We start from the raw sequence: 16,615 nt of genomic DNA, 5'->3' as shown, positions 1-16,615 counted from the left end.
TCATGCCGCAGTTTTCCTGCATGTACATCGACAATTTCTAAGACACAAAACATTTTTCTGTTCGTCATCTTGTGGGGGTTGTCAAGGAGAAAATGTGCATGGAGGTTTGATATTACGTGTAAAGTTTGTTGCAACTGGCTATGTGCTCTCATCCTCAGGTACTGAATGGCACGCCACTGGAGCAGCCAGACGAAAATACCACAGTGCATTGATAAGATAGGGTAGGTGAGTCATAAAGTTGTAAACATAAATTTGGAAAAAAATGTAGCACGAAATACTTTTATATTTATTTAGATGTAAGCGTGTACAGTTTTGGTTTACATTAAATTCCCATATCACCGTACCGTGCCACGCCGCTGGAGAAGACGAAACGAAATGATGCATCTCGTTGGTGAAGTGTATGTGGGCCGAATTCTGTCGTTTTGTCTCTTCTATAGGCGTCATATAGTACTGAAGCGAAAGGATTTCTGTGTGTATACAGGCTACAGACGGGCATCTGCAAACAAACTAATCGTTAATATAATTTTTTTGACGGGATAATTAAAACATTGCATACCCCTCGAAATGACGTCCTAGTTTATTAGACAGATAAATTTTGAACTCCGACATTACGGGTGTTTGCAATATCTGCGTATATCGACATACAGTGGAGCTTTTGTGTGGGTGTGTGTACACAGGATGTAGTTTTGGCTCTGGTTGTCCGTCGGACTAGAGCTTAAGCTCTGGCCTTCCTGTGAAGCGCGCTAGCGTGCGGTCTCGCCCACACACAATACGGGCCGGTGCATGCAGCGCTTTTTTTGTAGCAAGCTCCGTGGCCAACTTCAACATTTGGCTCCACATCCGATTGGGTACAATCGCCACACACATGTGGGCGGAGCTGTGTTGACACTACGGGTCTAATTACCTCGTACTGAGTCAACGGTGATCCCTCGCCTAAAGGTCTACGTTGAGTTTAATCCGAGCAGCACTTTGGAGGAAAGGTCGCACGACATCGTTAGCAGGATGCAAGTCGATATCCGGTGTTGTTTAAATGAGAACGACAGACTGAGTGCCGCTTGAGCTATTCGTTTCCAACGTGTTAGTGTGCTGTAGCCCATTCCGTAAAACACAACAAACAGCAGAGTGAAACACAAGTTTTAAGCATACGCATTTCTTTGTTGCAAATAAGCGACATGAAATATAATAAGCTTGTTAGTACACTGCTTCAATGATAGCGAAGCAGAGCTGATTTGTTGTAGAGAGGAGGTCACGGTGTGTCCCAGGTGTGCTTATTTCCGGAGTACTCCAAGAAAGTATGATAGGACCGTTCTTATAGTGTATATCAGTGATCTAGTAGAATGCGTCGGATGTTATTTAACACTGTTCGCAGACGATATTGTTGTATATAACTAAGCAGCCACGCCAGAAGACAGTAATTGATTTCCAGAACGATCTGCTGAGAAAGTAGAGGCTTACCGACAATCACTCTCTGCAAGTGCCATTCGTGAGTGGAAGAGGTTAGGAGGATCACTTAGACGTACCAGTACCCTCCACCATACACCTTTAAGTGACTTGTGGAGTATGATGTTTGGGGAGGAGGGGAGGAGGTGTGTTAATTTCGAACGTGTTACTACCACGAGTCTGTCCTCATTATGTTGACAGGTGTGTGAGTGGTCGACCCACGCCTGTTACAAGAGTCAATAGCCCCCAAGAGCCCTTCTGGGCCAGGGCGAACGCCCTGCGCAACCTGCAAGCAGTCGTCCCCTGCATCCATCTTTTCAATATCTTGATCTGCTATCACGTTACCTGCCTAACCCCTACTTAGAATAGACCCCGCACTATTTTCCCACACACATACAGTCTACACGACTACTCTGCAATTCACATTTAAGTACTTGGCAGAGGGTTCATCGAGCCACAATCATACTATCTCTCTACCATTCCACTCCCGGGAGAAACGAACACCTAAACCTTTCTGTTCGAGCTCTGATTTCTCTTATTTTGTTTTGATGATCATTCCTTGCGCATTCGGAGAAGAAAGTGGCGACTGAAATATTGTAAATAGATCTCGCCGCGACGAAAAACGTCTTTGCTTTAATGACTTCCATCACAACTCGCGTATCATATCTCCCCTATTACATGATAATACAAAACGAGCTGACCGTTTTTTGCCCTTTCGATGTCCTCCGTCAATCTCACCTGGTAAGGATCCCACACTGCGCAGCAATATTCTAATAGAGGACGAACGAGTGTAATGTAAGCTGTCTCTTTAGCGGACTTGCTGCATCTTCTAAGTGTCCTGCCAATGAAACGCAACCTTTGGCTCGCCTTCCCCACAATATTAGCTATGTGGTCTTTCCAACTGAAGTTGTTTGTAATTTTAACACCCAGGTACTTAGTTGAATTGACAGCCTTGTGAACTGTATTATTTATCGAGTAATCGAATTCCAACGGATTTCTTTTGGAACTCATGTGGATCACATCACACTTTTCGTTAGTTAGCGTCAACTGCCACCTGCCACACCATACAGAAATCTTTTCTAAATCGCTTTGCAACTGATACTGGTCTTCGGTTGACCTTACTAGACGGTAAATTACAGCATCATCTGCGAACAACCTAAGAGAACTGCTCAGATTATCACCGAGGTCATTTATATAGATCAGGAACAGCAGAGGTCCCCGGACATCAATTTTAATCGATGATTTGCCCTATGTTACTACGAACTGCGACCTTCCTGAGAGGAAATCACGAATCCAGTTGCACAACTGAGACGATACCCCATAGGCCCGCAGCTTGATTAGAAGTCGCTTGTGAGGAACGGTGTCAAAAGCTTTCCGGAAATCTAGAAATACGGAATCAGTTTGAGATCCCTTGTCGATAGCGGCCATCACTTCGTGCGAATAAAGAACTAGCTTCGTTGCACAAGATGTTTTCTGAAACAATGCTGATTACGTATCAATGGATCGTTCCCTTCGAGGTGATTCATAATGTTTGAATACAATATATGCTCCAAAACCCTGCTGCAAACTGACGTCAAAGATATAGGTCTGTGGTCTGATGGATTACTCCTACTACCCTTCTTAAACACTGGTGTGACCTACGCAATTTTCCAATTTATAGGTGCAGATCTATCGGTGAGCGAACGATTGTATATGACTGCTAAGTAGGGAGCCCATGTATCAGCGTAATCTGATAATAAGCTGGCATATGGCCAGTCGTAACGAACATAAACGATACAAGTTACGTAAATCAGTGTCCTGCAGTATCGAGATTTATGTTTTCTGCACAAAAGTGTGGAGCGAAACGTACGCTACTGCAATGGGCTTGCCTGCTTACAACTGTTTGGCCGCCGGAGCACCGGCACGGTTCCTGTTATCGTCGAGTGGTGGCCACCCTTCATTATTGTTCATAAATAAGTATGGATCTATGTGTCTAGGAGAGCGTAAGCGTTCCTGCCGCGGGTATTTTAATATTAAACGAAAGAAACAACCAGAGTGCCAGTTCTCATTTGGTGAATTTGAACAAGTATTTATAAAAATGTATTTAGTTCCAATCGATCGAATTTCTCCATACACAAAACAAGGTCCGAGTTTACTCCGGATACTTGTATAAAAACTTCCTAGAATGTCGCCAGTTGGCTTCAAAATTAGGACCGATCCGTGGAAGCCGGGTTGTATGGTGGCTCTAAGAATCCGCACTATCGATTGTCTCTGTAACAGCAGTGCAGGTGACAGTATATGTGTGTTTAGAGATTTTGCGTAGGATTCCACGGTAGCGACTGTGGGATGTGGTGAGAGACGATTATTGCGTAATTACTTTCTTCCGAGCTCCCTACCTCTGATTTGAAAGAAGGCGGTAAGCTTCGGTCTATAGTCATTTATTTCTTGTTGCAGTCAACGTTACCTAGCTTTTATCACTACTGTTCTGTTAGTGTGTTGTACATGAATACATTTTCTTAATTCTGCTTCCCTTCCTTGTGTTAAGTTTACCTACACTTAGGAATTTTATTAAGTATGTCAGTGTTAAGACGATTTCTGATATAACCAACGTGTTAGCGATCTTTACCCCTTTGTAGTCTACATGGGCTTGTACTTCGTTGCTCCGCTACCCGCAACACACACCTGCCATCGTCAACTTAACGAGTGCGTGATAAAAAGTAATGCCTTCGTATTTTAATGTGAAATCTCTTAAGGCTTATAAATAAAATAAATGTTATTTACATTCTGCCTCTTTGTTCTTCACGTCTACATATTTGTTTCTAAACCTATTCACCCTGGCGACCAACACATTATTCCCAACTAGAGACAAGTTTGTTGAGAGCGTCACTGTCGACAGTTTGACTTCGTTGACTGAGGCCACTACATTACACTGCTCCAGCACAGTCAAAGTGAAGTCTTAGAGATGGTTCTTGTGTGGTCCTGAACACTCGTCTCTTATAGGTCGCCTAAATGGTGCTGCTTTCTCGGATAGCTACGGAACCAGTCAAAAAAATCACATTAATGGTCTTGACAATAGTTAAATAGGTATTGACAACGAGTTTTCCCAAGAGATGGGCGACATGCAAATAATCAATATTTTTGGCTAGATAGAATGTCCATGCAAATAATGGATATGGATCACAAGCAACAGCTCTACTAGGGTCCGTCTTCTACTGTGTGGTCAAGGCAGGCAGGAGCAGAGTTTATATTCTCTTTGGCTAGAGGCCGATCCTGTTGCGCTGCGGTCCTAGTCAGCGAACTATTATCTGACATCGTCTCACAGCCTTCCCTGCACTTTCGTTCTTCGTGTTACGCCGGAACATTCCTCCTCCCAAAGCGACGGACCAGCCTCGTGTAGAGAGCTCGACCACAGTGGGGGAGGCAGGAGTGTGGGCTCATCACAGGACCGGAAGCTGTGGCTGCAGGGGACTTGAAACCTCCGGTCGTACCCCACCATGTGGCCTTTAATCTGGCGGAAACGTCCCCCGGAAAACAACCAGGAAAGTACGCGTCCACAATCATGATGCCATGAACCAGATGAAGGCGGCGACTGCTGCCGTGTGGGAGGCTCCATTTTCATCTGTAGGACGAGTGGAGGAGGAGGAGGGGAAGGCTCCGTCTCCATGGGGTCATCCTGCGGTGTCGTGATGACACCGTCTGGTGGATGCTATGACCGAACTGTCATCTGGATCCGTGAATCTGTGGAATGAGACACTCGAACATCATCGTGCACATGACAGAGGCGAAGTTGATTTTAATGGCGGAGTTACAAGTCATGTGGACCTGAAATAAGATACATGCAAGCGCCAAGTGGATGGACGATCTCGCCTCGCGTCCACTGCTGCTGCCAAAAACCCCGTAAAAGACAATATCATGCAGCGCGAAGAGATACTTGCGCCCTTCCTCCGGTGCCGGATTCCGAGGAAGGTGTAACAGTGTCCGATGGCGAAGCAATTCCGCCGGGGATGGTCCAGCTCGTGGGTGAGAACGATAGGTAACTAGAAACAGTTGCAGTGCTTCATCCCTGGTGTGTGCAGAGCGAAGCTTGGCCATCTGCTGCTTGAAAGTTCTGACAAAACATTCCGCTTCGCCGTTTGACAGTGAACGGAACGGTGCACTAGTTAAATGTTGTATGCAGTTGCAATCACAGAGTGTTTCAAATTCATGTGACTTGACTACGTTTCGTTGTCTGACGCTATGACTGCAGGTAAAGCTTCGAGGCAAAAAATAGAGGACAACACTTGAATTATGCTACGTGATGTCGTCGTGTTCATTGGTACAGCAACAGGAAACTTGCTGTACGAGTCAAACACAATAATCCAGCAAATGTTCCTAAAAGATCCCGCAAAAACTATGTGTACTCTTTGCCCTGGCGATTCTGACTTACGACAAGCAGACTGATTGTGGCGGGCAGACTGCTTTTCCGCACATGCGTGATACTGTGACGTCATTTGTTCCATTTGGGTGTGGATGCCCTGCGCTAACTGTGCCGTACGAACAATCCCTCAGTGTTCTTTGTGAAGTAACTGCAACACTTCTGTTTGCAAGGCTTTACGGATCAACACATGTGACCTTCCATTGTCATTTTGTACAAGAAGCACACTTTTCTGTACAGCGAGGCTATGCCGACTGGCGAAGTATCAGCGCACTACAGAATTCTTTATGCTATGCAACGAGGGAGACTAAGTTGTGCGAATCCATCTTAGCAAAATGTTCAAATCGGAATCAGCTTCCGTGGCCTGTCCAATTTTCCAGTAGTTCAGCGGAAAAGATTGCAGCAATTCAGAATCATGAGCACCGATATGACAACAAGATGCAGCAGAAGCGTCAAAGTCTGTATCAGGACCAGTCGGTAGACTTGAAAGTGCATCCGTATTATCACGTTGAGCTGTCGGACGCTACGCAATTTCGTACTGATATTGAGACAACAAGAAAGCCCATCTTTCCAATTTTTGGGCATTTCGTAAAGGAACCGGTTTCGTCGGATGAAACAAGGACTTCAAAGACTTTTGATACGTTACTAAGTAGAATTTTCTGCCATACAAATAATGGAAAAGCCTGTATCACTGAGCTTTGGTCAACACTTTTGATGCGAAAGCGATAGGCCTGTCATTATCACCAAATCTGTGCGAAAGCACTGCACCGATTCTGTAAAACGAAGCGTTAACTTGCAGAAGAACTGGCTTGTCTGGATCAAAGTGTTCTAAGCATCGATCAATGAGCAACGCATTTTTCAATTTTTGAAATTCATCTGCCCATTCTTTCGGCGCAAGCGATGCAATGGAGCCGTGATTTGAGCAGCATTCGGTATGAACGGAATATAGTAGTTCATTTTCCCTAAACTGAGTGCAGTACTGTGGGATTGTGAGGAACTGTCAAATCGCGTATAGCTAACAAATTCTACTGAAGAGAATGTGCACCTTGATTCTTTATACATGACCAAGATATTTCAAATCAGGTTCAAAAGATTCAAACTTGACCAGTCTACACTTTAGTACTACATCGGATAACATACGAAACAAAGCACGCAACAACCTGCTAATAAAATGTCGAGATAGTTTGAACAGTTTGATACTTGCGCAGTTGGCTGTTCCAAATGCCGTTGGAAAATGGCGGGTGCCGAAGCATTGGCAAAAGGCAAACGCAGATATTTAAACAAACCCAAATAAGTATTCACTACACACACTTTTTCAGATTCTTCTTCGAACAGTTTCCGATGATACGCGACGCGCGCCTAATTTGTCCGTGGGATCCTCTGGTCGTGGCAATGGAGAAGTATCAATCACAGTTTGTGGGTTGACTGTAGGCCTAAAGTTAACACAGAGGCGAATGTGACCTGAAACGGAAAGATTGGGAAACAAAACCCCTGGACTTGCCCACTGACTAGCTTGTATAGACGCAATAGCTCCGCTATCTTGCAATACTTTAAGTTCAGCAGTAACTTTGTCCCATAATGCTATGGGAACAGTAGTGGGGCGGACAAAATTTCTGCTGAGCATTGACTTTCGGAGTAATATGTGCAACTGAACTGTTAGCCTGGAGGCCGGTCGGAGTGGCCTGCGGTTCTAGGCGATAGAGTCTGGAGCCGCGTGACCGCTACGGTCGCAGGTTCGAATCCTGCCTCGGGCATGGATGTGTGTGATGTCCTTAGGTTAGTTAGGTTTAAGTAGTTCTAAGTTCTAGGGGACTTATGACCACAGCAGTTAAGTCCCATTTGTTAGCCTTGCCTAAACCTTCAGATAAGAGTTCCGGGAATTCTTTGAGCAAGCTAGCAACACTGTCTTTTGTATTGAAAGCAGACACTGACAACACATTGTCCCGAAGCTAAACAAGTCAACTGAATGAAGACCAAATATGTTCTCACAATCGCTTGATTGTAGCACCATAAAAGCCACTGTTTGCGTGTATGAGCGATGCATGACAGGCAAAGTACATGTTCCGAGAACGGGAAAGTTTTGTCCAATATAAGCAGTCAGTTGCGTGCTAGTTTGAGACAGGCGTGGGGAGCCTAACAGTTCGTATGTGTGACTATTGAGCAATGTGACAGAAGCAACCGTGTCCGACTGAAATTTCACACGCTTCCCACAGAGAAGAAATAGAACAAAAACGTTGTTCGACTGGCGTATCACTGAAGAAAGTACTTGCGTGCCAGTTTTGCGAATGCCTGTTACAGACTTTGATTACATGGCGTTAACGACCTGGGCCTAATGATTGGGTGTCTTTGAGTGGTCCGTATTCTTATGTTTGCTCCGTAGCAAACATACAGATTGGACAAGGTCTTCCCTACCACTAGCGTAAAACTGAGCTTGTCGGGAGGGGCAGTCTTGGCGTTTGTACCATGATTAACACAGAGGGCAAGACTTAATTCTGATCGCCTCTGTAACCAACTGTTTCGCTAACTGCTTACGCGGTGTGGAGTGGTGTTTACTCGGCGTGGCTAGAGCTACCTGCCGCTGAATGGGCTGATCACATACAAGGGACTCTACCCGACAAATAGCAGTCTGCTCAAATTTATCGGCTAACAAACAACCGTAATCAAACTGATTTAATATTTGCACTACCTGCTGAAATGGTGCATTGGACTGGCATGAGAATTTCACGCTGCAGCGGAGTGTGCTCTGATATGAAACTTCCTGGCAGATTAAAACTGTGTGCTCGACCGAGACTCGAACTCGGGACCTTTGCCTTTCGCGGGCAAGTGCTCTACCAACTGAGCTACCGAAGCACGACTCACGCGTGAGTTCGAGTCTCGGTCGAGCACACAGTTTTAATCTGCCAGGAAGTTTCATATCAGCGCACACTCCGCTGCAGAGCGAAAATCTCATTCTGGAAACAACACCAGGCTGTGGGCAAGCCATGTCTCCGCAATATCCTTTCTTTCAGGAGTGCTAGTTCTGCAAGGTTCGCAGGAGAGCTTCTGTAAATTTTGGAAGGTAGGAGACGAGATACTGGCAGAAGTAAAGCTGTGAGTACCGGGCGTGAGTCATGCTTCGGTAGCTCAGTTGGTAGAGCACTTGCCCGCGAAAGCCAAAGGTCCTGAGTTCGAGTCTCGGTCGGGCACACAGTTTTAATCTGCCAGGAAGTTTCACGGTGTATTGGACTGTTTAAAAATCTGTTCTCCGTGTTTGACGTCAGGTACATTGTACACAATCACATCACGCAACATAACATCTGAATATAAACCATCGCAAACATATTTCAATTTGCATTTCCTTGTCATACCTTGCAAATCTGGTACGCACTCGCGATAACATTGTTCTGACTGCTTTTTGCAATTAATGAATTGATACCTAGCTGCTACCACATTCACTTGTTGGTCCTCATAGATGATTAGCCAATGTACCACCTGGTCGTAAACAAGTTCACTCCGAGTGGCATTAGGATAAAAGTCGTTGATAAGGCAATACACTGCACTTCCTACTGTTGACAATAGATAGGGAAATTCCACAGTATCTGGTGAGAGAGGCTGTGAACTTCATGTTGGGGACAACCAATGAAATCTTTCCCCTTCTGATTCACGAAACAGTCGAAAAGGTGGTATAGCGGTAGGTGTGGCTGTAGGTGGTGCTTGTTCCGTTGGGCCGGCTGGTATGGCCGAGCGGTTCTAGGCCCTTCAGTCAGGAACCGCGCGACCGCTACGGTCGCACGTTCGAATCCTGCCTCGGGCATGGATGTGTGTGATGTCCTTAGGTTAGTTAGATTTAAGTAGTTCTATGTTGTACGGGACTGATGACCTCAGATGTTAAGTCCCATAGTGCTCAGAGACAATTGAACCTATTTTGTTCCGTTGGGTGCGCAGCGTTGTTCAGTAGCGGCTGCATTAGCTGTGTGACATCTAACGGTTGTGGCTGTGGCGCCTGAGCAGGGGGCAGGGTAGGCATTTTGTAACAGACAAAAGCAACAAACAGGCAAGGCAAGCAAGCAAAATAAGAACAAAAGCAAAAAAAAACTGTTCTCCGACGTTCATCTGAAAACACTGAGTAGCAAAAACGAAAAGAGTCTGTTAAAGTAAGTAAACACCCCTGAAAAGTAAAGACAAAACAGGAATAAGACGTCAGAAAACACAAAACAAAAAAACTTTGCCGTCAGGCGAGGGGTTTGTTTGTAACTCCTCGTTGCCAATGTGGGATTCTGCCCACTCGTATGTTATAGGGTGCCTAAAGAATGCTCCTCTGTCGGGTAGCTATGCAAAAATTCAAGCAAATCACATTAATGGTCTTTATTATAATAAAGTTTATTGATAATACTTAACTTTGGATTTGCAACGGGTTGTCACAAGGAATGGGCGACATGCAAATAATCAGAGTCTTCGGATATATAGAATGTCCATGCAAGTAATGGATATGGATCAGAGCTCTAGTAGGTTCCGTCTTCTACTGTCCGGCCGATGCTGGCAAAAGCGGCGCTTATATTCTGTTCGGCTATAGGCCGATCCTGTCTTGGTGCGGTTGTAGTAACCGAACTATTGGCTGACGTCGTCTCACAGCCTTCTCTGGTCCGGCGTTCTTAATTTTCATGTTTTCATGTTACGCCGGAACAGTTTTAAGGTTTGGAAACCTGAAGATCGGATGGGATAAGTCGGGAGTGTATAGAGGCAACAATCGCAAGGCGTGGGATTGTTGCAGATGTCGCAGCGCGTGTGTGGTCTGTTATTGCCATAGTGAAGGATAGGGTGTTCTATGTGTGGACAAACTCTTAGGACTCGATACAAGGCTACAGACCCTGTTTCTCACATAACAAAACTTACTACATTTGTGAGCCCTGTATGTACAGAGGGCTGCGAATGTTTGGACGTGAATAATAAAGATGTAAAATGTTAATAACGTTTGTTTCATTTGAAAAGCCTAAAAAGTATTCACACACAAAAATTTGGAGGCGTTACTATCCAGCATATCCTTGGCGTTAATACATTGTATTCACGTTGCTGTTAATGGCATTTATAATATAATGGTAATAAGACGTACTCAAGGTTTACAATATCCTGACTTTTTCGGTTATTTTTTCGGGCTTTGGAGGTTGTAGGGGCAAAAATGTATACACCAAAACGCTCATGCATTGATCTACGAGCAAAAGTGAAGCGTCAATTCCTTTTACATGTACAGCTGCTAATCTCAAAGGAAAAACTGTTCCTCCTACTGACAGGTAAACGCACTGTTTCATCTGGTTAACCTACAAGTACTGTCGAAGAACACAAAAATATACGACATTATAACAAATAATTTTCTATTTTTCGGAAGTCAGTAGGGAATCATGACACATGGTACGAAAAAATAACTATAACTACGACTTGAGCTCGGATGATGATATTTATTGCAGAGAGGTTTACCACAGAAGCGGTGATTTCCTAAATTAGTGAAGTTATTACTGTTAGGATCATTATTAAATACAATCATTTGACGAAACAGTGAAATAATCGGTTAACCACAGAGGATGCTATCCCCATTCTTGTTCGTGCGGAAGTATCTGGAGAAAGTATATTATTGCTTTAGTGTAGAAGTCCAGTTCTACACACATAAATTTCGCCATTTTATGCATTCAGCAGTGGGTATTTTTATTCAAGTGCGTAAAATGGAATCATTTATTAATTATTAATTTTTGCGTAGCAAATTAGGCATGAAACATTTTATGTTCGCTGTAAGTTGTCTTATTCTCTACCATGTCAGACTCAGTATGACATTGTTTACATTATTGTAGCTCTCCCCATCAGATGCTATTGTGGGACTTCATTTTACCTCCAAACATAACACTGTAACCTGACTGTGGTATAAGAAGCAAAAGGCTCACTTGGAATCAAGTAGATATTATTATGAACAACGTGAGAAAAAGTACTTCCTATATGATAGCGATATGATCGAGTGCTTAAGCTTTTAGTAACTGATGTTAAAGGATTTTTTTATTTTTATTTTGGTAGACTTATGGCAACAAATTAAGAATAGGTGCTTTTGTGTTACTTTGTATCATTTATTTTGTCAATATTAGCATGAAAGTGTCTTTAATGTTTTTCAGTACTTGTTGAACGATTGTCAAGTACCTTGCATTTTGATCACTAGTTGCTGTGGTAATGTTAACCTTCTGCAATTCTAGTTTTCTCTATGTGTGTACGAAATTACATGTACCTCCTGGCAGTCAGTATGCATAGAACAGGCATACAGATACTTTAAAAATTCGGTGTTCTGAACACGTAAGTGCACTGAAAAGTAACAGCACATTTGCCCAAAAATTTAATTGAGTACAACCCTGTCCCAAAGGAAATATGAGCACAATCAAAAGTACTACAATTTAGCCGCCCGCTATAGAAAAAACGTACCACAAAAGAACATTTGCACCTACAGAAGGAAAGAGCATTTCGAAAATACGTTATAGATGACTACATTATACAGTGCAGTGGCCCATTGTTTGACACACTAAACGGACTGCACCAATACGACAGCTGAAACCAGTAAAAAAATTTATAACACACAAGAACCACAAAGACAGAGAGAGAAATAGTAAACGAAGTCCAAATTAGGAGACAGAACGGGCATGAAAACAGTTGAACAACAACAGGGACCTAACACAAAGCAGGAACATAAACACCGTGCTATGTGAAAATCAAATATTAAATCTGCGAGTGAGGTTCAGTAAAAATTTCTTCCCTATCCCCGTGTGTACCTCGAGAACAGGGGAGGGCACTACGACGAAAATAGCTGTAAGTTAGTTCGTAGCATGTTCTATGTATCATTATGCACGATATGTTGTAAGGGTGTGAAACAAGAATTTTTTTTTAATTTTTGTGGTCAGTTACTATGGGAGAAAACTGCTGAAGTCACAGACCGCTGTGGCCCAGCGGTTCAAGGCGTTTCAGTCTAGTACCGCACTGCTGCTACGGTCGCAGGTTCGAATCCTGCCTCGGGTATGGATGTGTCTGACGTGCTTAGGTTAGTTAAATTTAAGTAGTTCTAAGTCTAGGAGACTGATGACCTCAGATGTTAGGTCCCCTAGTGATTGGAGCCATTTGAACCATTTGAATGTGCTGAGGTCATTGGTCCCTAGGCCTACACACTACTTAATCTAACTTAAACTAACTTACGTTAAGGACAACAAACACACCCACGCCGTGGAAAGAGTCGAACCTCCGACGGGGCGAGAGCCACGCAAACCATGACAAGGCGCCCTAGACGGCAAGGCTACCCCATGAAAAAAGCCATTATACATTCACATCTCAAATGGATTTGTACGTACGATCACATTCTGAAGATTTCAAAATTCTTACATACCAACATTTAAACATTACAATAATAAATTTTCTCAGTTGTTATAAAATTTTACTTTGCTGTCAGTCATCTGTTTTATAACAGTGGGTAAATGATCAAAAATCTTCGTTGCTGCGTTGTGCACCACATTTGTGCCAAAGACAACCTTAATGTGAAATTCTGGACGTCATTTTCCCCTCTGGTATTGTAGTTATCTACCCCATTCTTCCTTTGGAACTGCAGTGGATTATTTACAGCAAACTTCATGAGGGAATAAATATACTGTGAAACTGTAGTCAGAATCCCAAACAGATGTCTACGAGATGATCGTGGGTGAGCATCGCATATAATTCTCACATCACGTTTTTGCGCAATGAAGACTTTCTCTCTTGAAGATGACTTACCCCAGAACTCATTCAATAAGACATTAATAATTGAAAATACACACAATTTGTCAACTTACTGATTTGTCTCTCCGCAAGATTTGCAATGATTGAAAGCACAAATGTGGCTGCACTACGTCGTTTTAGGAGTTCCAAATTTTGTTTTTCCAATCGAAATTCTCTTAAACATGGACCCTTAACAAGTTTTACTCTTGCACCCTATTTATCATTTCCTTACTATGTGTTACATTGATGTAGTACCTCTAGATGTGCAGTACTGAATTAGTTGGGTCTTTTAAAAATTGAGACTGACAACATTCGCAGAAAACTTTTACTTTTTAGAACTTTGTTTATGATTTCTTTTGTTTCTGTATTTATGGTAGAACTGATCACAATACTAGTGCCATCTGTAGTTGAGCTAAGATGGAATCTTGGGTACCCCATATGTGATTTCTTCCCAGTGAGAATTATGTCCCTGGACAATATTGCTTGAATTACTACGTACAACTTTGTGCATTCGTTTGGTTAGATATGACCTTACCTATTGTTTGGCTGTGCAATCAGTCACATAAAATGTTCATTTATCTCTGAGAATACTGTGCCTCTCGGAGTCAAATGCCTTCGAGTCTCCTCAGAAAATACCCACGGCTGCTGTTTTATTATTTAATGCTTTAAAATATGGTGAATAAACTTGTAAATGGCACTCTCAGTAGAGTAACCCTTGTGAAACCCCAACTGTGGTCTAAGGATGTTACTATTGCTAAGGACAGGTACCTTCCTAGAATAAATCACCTTATCAAAAATTTCGGACAGTGATGTCAGCAGTGAAACACGTCGATGGTTATCGACATTTCTCTTAACACCTTTCTTAGAGAGTGGTTTAAGAACGACATATTTCAGTCCCTCTGGAAAAATGTCAAGACATTGTGATGCTTTACATATTCCATATGAGACTGGGCTAATTACATGGGAACAAATTTTTAGTATTCCATGGGAAAAACAACGAAAACCATGTGAATCTTTTATTTGCAGGAGAATCTAAGATTCTGTTAATTTCAGGAGGTGAATTTAGTGATACATTCATATAACTGAATGTTATGAAAATTACGTTTTCAACATTCTGCTTTGATTTTGTTCTTCAACTGTTTGTCCGCATGCTTACTGCTAATATTTAAGAAATGGTAATTAAATGCATATGCTACTCATGACTCAACATTTATAACCCTTCCATTCAGTACAGCAGTGTTGTTCTGTGGCTTGTTGTCTTGTCTATTGCTTCACTACATTCTATATTCCGTTAAGTCTGTTGTAGGAAGTACTGATTTCTCGCATCATGTGCTTGTGTTTGGTATTTTAATAACCTTTCTTAATAACTGAACAATTTTGGTAGTGTGCAACTTTTGCAGGTTCCCTACAAGTTGTTACCAAAAGATAAGTTACCTTTTCATTTCACAAGATACTTCAGTCCCTCTTGTGATCCATAGTTTTTACCTGGCTGCTGAGAGTCCTTTCTGAGCAGCTTATGCGGAAAGCTATTTTCAAATAATGTAAGTAGAGTAATAGACTGACCTAAATACATATATAAGGTGGTGTAGAAATCTTTTAAAGCCTCGAAGTAGCATTTCTGTTGATATATAACTGGTTTTTGTACCTTTAATCTCTCCAAGTAACTATTACTTCACGTTAGCGGAAAACTTCTTAATTTTGTTATAATTTAAGTTGTGATTTATACTCACTTTATTCCACTGAGTGTACAATATTTTGCAAAGAGTATGAAGGTATAAAACATTATCTCTTTCAACCATTTAAGTAGAAATTATTGTCTACAAGCTGCATTGATCACCGTAATACGACTCGGGGTGGTATGACAAACAATTACCGTATATTAAATCTCGTTAACACCCCTGACCTGAAACTATATTTTTAATAATTACAAAATTGGTGTACTCTACATGTTGAAATTGGAATAAAGAAACAGAAGAATAGTTAAATCCTCTCTGCAATATTCCTGTTAATAGTCTGTTTGGAAAATTAAATGCAAAATGGGGGGGGGGGGGGGGGGGGGGGAGCTCTCTTTGTCACTAATCTCTTTAAATCAAAGAGATTCGATATGAATACCGTTGAGATAATCTCGTTGCTCGTGTTTCACAACTGCCTGACTGGTTGTCGCTGTCAGCCACCCCTCCTCCCTCCCTCCACACCCACCCACACACAAGCACACACACACACACACACACTCACACAAACATAGTGTCAACAGTACGCTTGAAACCTAATCTAATTTTTCGATGCATATCGTTTAACATCGAATTTCTGCGTAACCGGCACATCTGCTTTCCATCGACACTGTAAAGTCGTCATCAAGTGTTTGGTGGCTTCACGTACGTTGATCGGTTTTTATTACGTAATTCTGCGACCTCCACCCGGTGTTATACATTAGACCGTCACATGAAAGAATTTCTTAGCGTTTTATATTGCAAAATACCACCTGTGGCTGAGTGGAGTTAACTGAACCAGAATTAATCGTGGTGGAGAAGAACCCTTAAGGCCCAGTCCTGGAATAAATGTACGCAACGCAATAATTAACGCTACGAAACTCCGTGGCCCGACCGGTGAATCTTAAAGTGGGGATTAGACAATGATCAGGGAGGTAGCATATACTCGAATCAATGTCATGATTTAAGTGAACTCTTTAGTTTATTACAAAAGGCCGTAATATGAATAATTGTTTAAAATAAGACATAAAATCAAGAAAATTACAAACGTAGTATACTAACTGTGCAAACTAGATCAATGAACTGTTGGTTAACAAAGTTATTCGTTGGGGGTTGGAATTAGCTCATAATCAGATAACTGAATTGTGAAATGCTGCGAAGGATACACTGATTGACGTGGATAAGTGAATATGAACAGGATTGTGACTTTCTACTTCACGATGTTTCTTGCATGACGAAGCTCAAAGCTATGCTCACAATTATCGTCGGCCCAATATGATCAGATACGTAGGTGACCGGTGAATCTTAAAGTGGGGATTAGACAATG

The 16,615-nt window shown here is 42.4% G+C and overlaps 1 non-coding gene across 1 annotated transcript; it reads right to left on the bottom strand.

The window, feature by feature from the left end:
* Positions 1-8,609: 8,609 nt before the first annotated feature.
* On the bottom strand, positions 8,610-8,684 carry Trnas-cga (transfer RNA serine (anticodon CGA)). The gene has a single exon. It is a non-coding gene; the product is annotated as a tRNA-Ser (tRNA).
* Positions 8,685-16,615: the final 7,931 nt, after the last annotated feature.

Source organism: Schistocerca gregaria, chromosome 2, assembly GCF_023897955.1.
Source record: "Schistocerca gregaria isolate iqSchGreg1 chromosome 2, iqSchGreg1.2, whole genome shotgun sequence".
In the NCBI taxonomy this organism is placed as follows: domain Eukaryota; kingdom Metazoa; phylum Arthropoda; class Insecta; order Orthoptera; family Acrididae; genus Schistocerca; species Schistocerca gregaria.
The sequence above is the reverse complement of the archived record's forward strand: the minus strand, read 5'-3'. Positions and strand labels throughout refer to the sequence as shown.